Source organism: Asparagus officinalis, chromosome 8 (genome assembly GCF_001876935.1).
Source record: "Asparagus officinalis chromosome 8, Aspof.V1, whole genome shotgun sequence".
Classification (NCBI taxonomy): domain Eukaryota; kingdom Viridiplantae; phylum Streptophyta; class Magnoliopsida; order Asparagales; family Asparagaceae; genus Asparagus; species Asparagus officinalis.
The window spans coordinates 81,631,344-81,639,012 of NC_033801.1; positions in this window are offsets into that span (position 1 = coordinate 81,631,344).

Consider the following 7,669-nt stretch of genomic DNA (forward strand, 5'->3'; position numbering starts at 1 on the left):
CCTTTTGGAGTCGCACATGATAGGGTTAGAGACATTGTTACGGGAAGGTTCGGAAGCCGACATGGAGACCTGCCTGGCTCATGTCAGGCGTCAGGAAGCTTGGGAACAGGAGGTCCGTTCCAAAGAAATAATGGATTTGGAGTCCATCGCCAACTTCTGGGTGGGTCAACAACATTCGCTGGAGGAGCAAATTTTCGACCTCAATCGTACTATAGCTCGCCTGAGGGCCGAATTGGGGCAGGCGGAGGCGAACTTGAAGGGGCTCCAGTCTGACGTCGTAAAGGTCAATAGGAATGCTGAGGCGGAAACTCGACGCCTCTTAACCTTGCGCCAGGCATACGCTGCTGCCAGGTCGAGTTCTGAAGCCCGGGTTCGGAAGGCTGCTGAGGACAAAGCTCGGGAAGACCACGCGAGAAAGGTGGCGGTGGCCAAAGAAGAGCTCTCCACTTTTAGCGTGTTCGACTGAGATCTCGGCTTTATGATTGTGTTAAGACATTTTGTTTATGACTTGTTTGTTTATGAAGTCATAACTTTGTTCAAATGTATTGTCTTTAAAAAAAAGGACTGGGTGCATGTTTTGCTTCTTCGAACGTAATATTATGACTTTCGCAGTTGCAAAAAGACCATAACTTTGTTCAAACGTACTGTCTAGAAGCACCCAATGAGGTTTGTGTTTGCTCATTGCGTCATCGCCCTTTAGTGTTTTGCTCTGTAATGGTCGGCAATCTCGCGTCACAGGCGAAGTTCCCTTAGTGATGACGAGTTTACCTTAAGGGCCAAGCTCTATACCGATGAGTTTATGCTGTTGGCGAAGCTAGGGCGATAGTGAGTTCGCTAGGATGGTGGAACTCGACCTCTGATGAGTTCACATTGCCGGCGAAACTCAATTGATTGTCGAGTTCGTCTGCGGGCGAGACTCGATCGTGGTGAGTTTTGCTTGGGGGATAAACTCAACTGCTGGCGAGTTCGAGCAGGTGGCCAAACTCAATTGCTGGCGAGTTTACACTGCAGGCGAAACACGGCCGATGGCTAAACTCAGCTGCTGGCGCGTTTACACTGCTGGCGAAACCCGTATGGTGGTAAGTTTGAGCTTATAGACAAATTCGATTGATGGTGAATTTATACTGCAGGAGAAACTCGTATGATGGCGAGTTTACACTACTGGCGAAACTCGAATGGTGGTGAGTTTGCTCTACAGTCGGAGATTCAATTGCGGGTGAAACTCGTGCCACGTGTTCGTCTGCGGGCCCAAGTGTTTGCCAGCTAAGGCTCTGCGGGCGCATTAACGCTCATTAATGGCAAAGCGACCGATCGCTTTGCCTCTCGTGCCCAATCCGATCGGTCGGTTTGGGGTCTCGAGAGGAATGGCCTTTATTTGCGTTGAGTTCGAAGCGTTGCAGGACACCTGGACCACTCGATTGTCTGAGGTAACAAATCTCAGTTGTTGGGTCTTTTGAATATATGCCTGTACTCGCCCCTCTTTTCAGCAGCATCCTTACTGCTTCGAGAAAAATCTGGTAGAACAAGCTCTCTGCGGAAAACTTCCCCGCCTCATGGCTTCTGCTTCCGACCATAGCGATTCTGAAGGCGTTGGCTCTTCTGCCACCGTCCTCGATGTCGGCGCGCCGCTGGCTTCCCCTGCGAGCTCCGTCCAGGGGTCCTCTATTCCAGACCCCGTGGCCCATCCTACGTTCGTACCCCTCCAGAGGTTGGAGGGTTTGGTGCAGCGTGGGCGTCGGGCGGGTACTTTGATGCGCTTCCTCTCCGTGAGGCTGCCTAGAGGCGTCTGCCCGGAGGGCTGCGCGTCTTGCTCGCAGCAGGCGAGTGAAGAGGGAGCTACGAGCAGAGGACCCCTCCGACGTGCCACCGCCTCTCTCCCTGCGCCTTTTGCTCGAGCGTGAAGAACGGGCGAAGCAGATTCGGGCGAAGGAGGCCGAGCTCAGACATCTGCGGAAGCGGCACCAAGCGGTGCTGGACCGGATGGATGCTTACCTGGACAGGGCTTTCTTCGAGGACGCTAGCTCTCTTCGCGGCGAGGCGAGGCTGCGGGAGCGTGAGCGTGAGGCGAGGAGGCTCGGCGAGGCTGCCGGGACGGTGGACCGGGCGCTTCAACTTCTTCGCCAGGAGGAGGAGGACAGCAAGGTGGACTTAGCCAGGCGGCAGCAGGAGCAAAAGGAGAAGGCGAGGATCCGGCGTGAGGCGGATCGTGCGGCGGTCAAGGCTAAGATTGGTTCTTTTAGCCTGCTAAAATTCCTATAATGCTCATGCTGTCTAAGCCTCCTCTCTTTTTTTTTGCTGTTTTGTTAACTTAGTTGGTGCCTCGAGCATCACAACTCGAAAACCTATGCATGTAAACTCTGGCCCGTAATGGCCTTTAGCTTTGGTTATCTTCGCCTTGCATGCATAGTTTTCCTTTTTCTTTGTCTGCGCTGTTTGGTATTTGAGTTGAACTCAACGAGCCTCTGACTATTTTGTTTTAGACTTAGTCGTCTTAGGCTCTTGTTCTGCCCTCTGTTGCTCACAGCGTGGGATCGGGTTCACTCCGATCTTCGCGTTGTAGCTCAAATGGGATCAAGAGAGCAACACTTGGCTTGCAGCGAAGAATAACCGTTCGCTCCTGCGGCCAACTGAAGAACTCAACTGTGATTCGTCTCTCGGCGAGTTGTTGCCTGGGGAACCGACAGACAGGTCGTCTGTCGAACCGCCTTTGAAAATTGTCGTTGTTTGGGAATGTGACAATTAATTGTGGTAGGAGCCATCGCGTGGTAGACCCTACCCCTCAGTTATCCTAAGGGAATGTTAGAATATCTAGAATAGGTCAAATAGTTCAGGGACGTAGGAGTGTGACTATTGACAGCAGTAATAGCATGTCGCGTGGTAGGCTATTACTTAGGCTGTGTTACTCGTAGGAATAACGACGCCAATCATCAGAGGTGATCATTAACCTGATGGGGTCTTGTCGCGATTGGAGCGACTGTGGGGGCCTACCATTCTTTTGATGGGGATTGGTAAGTGGGTTTTGTCAGAGGTTTAATGTTAACGTGACTGGGACTGTCGTGATTGGAACGACTTTGAGGACCCACCATCCTTTAGAAGAGGATTGGCGAGTGATTTTGTCAGAGGTTTAATGTTAACGTGACTGGGACTGTCGTGATTGGAACGACTTTGAGGACCCACCATCCTTTAGAAGAGGATTGGCGAGTGATTTTGTCTCTGGTCCTAACTATCTGAAAGTTTGACCAAGTGGGCGTTTGATGCCGCCCACCTGAGATGCTAATCTCGCATGTTTTGAGAGATTCGCCAAGACGGGGAGCCTAGCTCAAGAAGTGGATTTCGCCTAGACCAATAGGCCTGCTTGATATGAGTGATTCGCCTGATCTGAGCGATTCACCTGTACTGAGCGGTTCGCCTGATCTGGTAACTTGGCTCAAGAAATTGAAGTGTAGGAACAGTTTTACCTCTTATACCAGTTGGAGGGTTTGAGGGCCAGTTTAAACTCATGCACTCGTGGGAGTTGGTGAAGAAGAACTAGGGGTAGTACTTCTTCAGGTACTTGCCGTTGATGGGCATCATGATCTTATCGCCATTCGGCTTGACGAGGCGATAGGCGTCGTTCGAGTAGACTGTCTCTACTATGAACAGTCCTTTCCATTTGGATTGGAATTTCCCCTCAAGAATGGCGGAGATGACATTACAATGTTTTCCTTTAGCCCCTTTCGAGGGCTTTGTGGTCCATTGTTCGTCGTTGACGAGGTCCGGATGGACCCACATCACCTGACCTGACGGCAGAACCTGCGGAGCTAAGCCTTTCTCTCGCTGGTTGTGCGGGTCATCGTTGGTGATTTTCAGGACCGCCTTGGGAATAGGAATTATCCCTGTCGGGGCCTGGACTGCTGGGAGATTTGTTCCAAAGCTCAAGGTGATCATGTTTGTGGTCACCTGCTTCTGAACCTTCTCCTTTTTTAGGACCCCCGCGTCGTAGAGGGCTTGAAGCTTATCCTTGAGGACGTAACACTTGGTCGTGTGGTGGCCCAGGAATCTGTGGTAGGCGCAATAAGCTGGGTCATTGGTTTTACCCACTTCCTCAGGTTTGGCGGCTTCTGGCAACTTAATCCGCCCACTCTTGAGCAGAGTGTCGAACGTTGCTACCACCTGGTCCTCTTTGAAGTCGTATTGGCGCGGGGGGCGTTGTTCAAATTGCCTGGGTTTTGGCTTTTGAGCGGCCTTTGGCGCCGGGGCAGAGTCAACGGCCATAGCATATTTCCCTTCGACCGAGGAGGATTCTTTGGCGTGGCTACTGCGGCTCTTCGGCCTCCAGCCTCTTGATCATGTTTTCGACTTGCTCGCCTTGGCGAACAAGCTCCTTCCAAGTCCGGGTCTCTACTGCCCCTATCTTGGACAAGATATGGATTGACAGGTTGTTGCGGCACATCTCAATCAGTGTCGACTCGGAAACTTGGTCCCGATAGTGGACTGATCGATTCCGAAATCTCTTCACGAAGTCATTGACTGACTCCGACTTCCGCTACTTTTCGGCGAGGAGAGTGGCCATCGACACGTGTCGTCGTCGAAGAAGCGGGCGAGGAAGAGCTTTTCAACGTTGGCCCATGCCTTAATAGAGCCGGACTCTAGTTTGCGAAACCATTCAAAGGCCACCCCCTTGAGGGTACCTATGAACAGTCGGGTGAGAATGGCATCATTCCCCGTAAGGAATCCAGTCTGCGCCATGCAGTAGTAGATGTGCTGCGAGGGTGACCCCTTGCCATCAAACTGTACCAGGCTGATTGGCTTGAACTTCGCCGGGTATGGGATCGTGTCCCATTCGATAGGGTAGGGACGTATCACCCCCAGCTTGTTCATGTTTTGCTGAAGCTTCAGCGCGTTGAGTTGGTCTTGGAACTCGTCGAACCTCTTATCATGGATGCTACCGGTATGCGACGTCCCCAGTGACATCTTGGACGAGTAATCGGATTGTTGATTACTGTTGTCCTCCGTTTCAGTTGCCGGGCGACGGAGAGGTACCCACTCCTTGTCCTTAGTTTGCCGAGGTAAGGGATGCTGGGCTCTTTTCTTCTTCTTCTTCTTGTTCAGAAGTTGCTCCATCATTTCCCTTAGAGAGTCGATGGTCGCCTGCTATTCCTCCAGCTTTTGAGCCATTGTCTACTCGGGGTTGAGTTCAGTCATGTGCGCCCTCGCCACCGCGTCTGGACTTGAGCGCGAGGTCTGAGATGTGGCCACCGCCGAATGAACCTCGTCTTCACCGCAGGAGGGGGTACCAGGGTGGAGTAATCAAACCCAATACTTGCCCCCCTACGACTACGTGTTCGCTGGAATATGCCGTCCTGCCGGCGTTGAGCGAATCGAGTGTTAGGTCTCAGGACGGAGTCCGAGTCTGGTGAGTCGGAGAGTACCGCCTTCCCCTTGTCCGTCATATTAATTGTGGCGGACGGGAGCTCTAGGTCGTCGGCAGCGCGTCCTCTTTGGTGACGACGCCTTCGACGGGAGGGCCTTGGTCGAGAGGACTGTTGAGAAAGTCTCTCAAACACCGAAGGTTTCGCCGTTCCCACGCATTGGCAGTCGGCGAGGACCATGTGGATGAGTCTCTCGCAGTGGAACTGAGGATTTGCCTCTTGTATAGTGCATTTGCGAGTTAAGCATTCCCTGAGGTCTTCTGCGGGTAGTTGGTGACAACCCCCAGCCTCAGAAGGGTCGCTTGGGTGAGTGCACGAGAGGTCTTTGGAAATGCTCTCTGGTGCGCGTCGAGTGGAACGTTTTGGTGCTGGAGTCAGGCGATCTCGCCTTGACTGGCGAGTCTTCGCGTTTGGGCGAACTCCAACATGCGGGCGAGTTTCAACCCCTCGCTTGAACGAGCGAGTTCGTGAGGTGTCGCCTACTTTTCCACATTTATTCGCCAAAAGGTTATGACGAGGCTCGCTAGCGTTCGAGGATTCGCCTATTTGGGTAGGCTCGCTCGCTCGAGGTGAGTTATTCGCATCAGGGATGTGACCTGAGAAGCGAAGTCCCCCTGAGCGGGTGTCCCTGTTTTCTTCGGTCGGCGCTCCTGACATGGAGAGCCTTCCGACGTCGGGCAGTTTGCCCTCTCGTGTAACGTTTCTCGGGCCCGTACAATGATTCGGGCCATTGTAGGAAATGGAGGTTTGGACGTCCTGTCTGACGAGTGTTTGTCGTCACTGTTGGTTAGCTCTTCCAGCGAGGAGAGTATTACCGCGGGCTGTGGCAGTGGAGTTTATGCCAGAGTGAACTGACGTTTGCTCCGGGATAGGTGTCTATGGGGGCCGCTTGGCGACCCATTTGGCAGACTTTTCCTCCTTGCTCTCAATCGCCGGCTGGGCCTTGATTGATTGAGAAGGAGCGGGTTCCCCCGATGAGACTTGGGTGGAACCTTTAGGTGCGGAGGCTTTGACCATTTGAGGTCGACCTCGGAGCACGACTCGGTGGCGCTTGCGGGAAGCATCGCCACCAGAGGAGGAAGAGGACAAGTACTCTTCGTACTTGGCCTGGTCGAACTCAATCTCTAGGGACTCCACGGTCGTCCCAACAGCAACCTCATCAAATTGAGCCACAACCATTTCATTCGAAGAAACAGCTTCTCCCACTGTGGTCGCCATCTTCTGTAGGGTGAAAATTTGATTTCCCGAAAACAGGGAGTTTCGTTTGTATTGATAAGAAAGCTTATTACAAACTAATAATCAAATAATTATAACAGAAGCAGAGGGAATGCCCTCTTTGTTTTTGTGGGGACTTTTGGTGGCTACAGGATGCTTCGCTCAATGCTCGTGTCGAGTCTGCTTCCCTTGGACCGTTCGAATGAGGTTGCTGGGGAGCTTCAGTACGCAGTAGAAGCTCGGGTCGATAGAGTTCGGGTCTTCTAGTTCGCCGGTGATCGGGGCTCGGAACTAGGAAGTGGCGCTACAGTGCAAAGATTATGCAGAGAGCTTATGGTTCAATCAGCTGATCCAACTATGAACGAAGTGCTCAATCGCCGGAACAGCTGAGTCTCTTCTTCTTGACCTAGAAGAAAAGCTGAACCTCTTTCTTGTAGCTGGAAGAAGCTCCTAAATAATGGAGAGACGGCGTGGTCTATCTTCGACTTATGGGATGTGACCATGTCTTGTCGAGAGACGTCCTGTCGCCTTTCTGAAATCTAAGTGGTCATTCGAAGGATTGTGCTTTATGTCATATCACATGGGAATAGGAAGGCATTTCCTTGTATGTGAAATAACGGCTGCCTACTACTCAAGTGGCTTGGGTCAGCATGCTGCTGGATCCAGCTCTTAACTTGAACTGGGGAGACAAGCCGCATTTATGAGCGCGCAGGTAGATCCGACGCCTGTCTGATCATTCGCACCGTGAGTAACTGTCCGTTGAGCTTGGGACATTGCGCCTTCCCTTTTCTTGGTTAGGAAAGGTGGGGGTAGGTACACAGTGTTCGAGCTGGTTTGACTGACTTGCCGAATGTAGCATGAATTCGGCTCTTTGACTTAGATGGGCGAAGTGAGCTGCATTTACGGAAGTGCAGGCTTAATTCGGCACTTGTCCGATCATTCGTACTGTGTGCGGTCGTTCGGTGTGCCTTAAGCGTGGTGCCTTCTCCTTTCCGGTCCGGAGAGGCTGTGAAGTAGGTGCACAGTACTCGAGTGGGTCTGGC